The sequence below is a fragment of the Malania oleifera genome, chromosome 4, assembly GCF_029873635.1.
Source record: "Malania oleifera isolate guangnan ecotype guangnan chromosome 4, ASM2987363v1, whole genome shotgun sequence".
Classification (NCBI taxonomy): domain Eukaryota; kingdom Viridiplantae; phylum Streptophyta; class Magnoliopsida; order Santalales; family Ximeniaceae; genus Malania; species Malania oleifera.
Window position 1 is genome coordinate 103,802,234 of NC_080420.1, and position 1,226 is coordinate 103,803,459.

The following is a 1,226-nucleotide window of genomic DNA, read 5'->3' on the forward strand; positions in this document are numbered from 1 at the left end:
ATATATATATATATATATATATATATATATATATAATCTCTAAATTCGAAAAATTGTCCCTTGATTTTATTTGAAATATTTTTTTTTTTAAAAAAATAGAGCCCTAAACCGGAGGAGTGATCCGTAAATTTCACACTTATCAAAACCTTGAAAGTTAAAAACCCTTGACAATCACACATCCACAGTCTCTCTCCTCGACTATCCTTCGTTCAATGATGGTAGTTATTTTTTCACAGTTAGTTATTGTTAGAAATGAGTTTAATTGTTTTAATTTTTAGAAGTATTTTTATGAATTTGAGTTATACAAAGAGGAGAAAATAGTTTTTTTTTTTGGCACTCTCTTCATCTTCCTACACTTCATTTCTTTTATTTCTAACTTGGGCCGGAAGTTTTTAAGTAAAGATCAAATTATGGAAAACCTCAAACCTTATCACTAGAACTTTTCGTTACTTCCATTTTTCAACTTTCCATTTTCTTTTCTAAATGATTTTGCCTTCGTTGCCCCATTTTGTTTAGAATCCAAATCAATATTTTTCCGTCAATTCTCGAGACTCAGTGAAGCGTGTCGATACATCCATGTGGTGCCATCGCATTTTCTGTGAGGCACTATGGTTGTGCCTATAGAGACTCGGAAAAAAATAATAACAATAATAACAATAAAAAGAGAGAATTTGGTTTGGTACAGACCAAACCGTCGACGGTTTGGTGGAGTTCAGGAAAATCGTTGATAGTTTTGAATTACTGAGGGCCAGTAAAGGTAAAACGGTAAAAAATGATTTGATTAAAGTGTCAAACCATCGATGGTTTCAAGGAAACTGTCAACAGTTTTGTCCGGGGGTAGCAGCTTGTAAAATGGACTTGAGCTCATTTTGTTTAAAAAATTTCTCTCTTTCTCTAGGGCTACAAAATCTATCTATCTCTCTCTCTCTCTTCAATTTCTCTCCAGATCTCAACTAAACTAAAGGATAAACATCATTTCAGGATCCTATCTTCGATCCAAAGCAGTTTAACCGGGGTGGATTCGTCGTTTGGGGATCATAGGCACCGCTCCAGGGATAAGGTAAGGGGAATTGATTATGTCAGATATTTTTTGGAAATTTAACCTATTAAAATGAAGTCTATGATTACAGGATTGTTACATATGATTTTTATGAATAATAGGCATAGGAAAATGATAATTTGGTATATTATATATATGTGTATTTGGGAAAAACTAGGTATTTTTA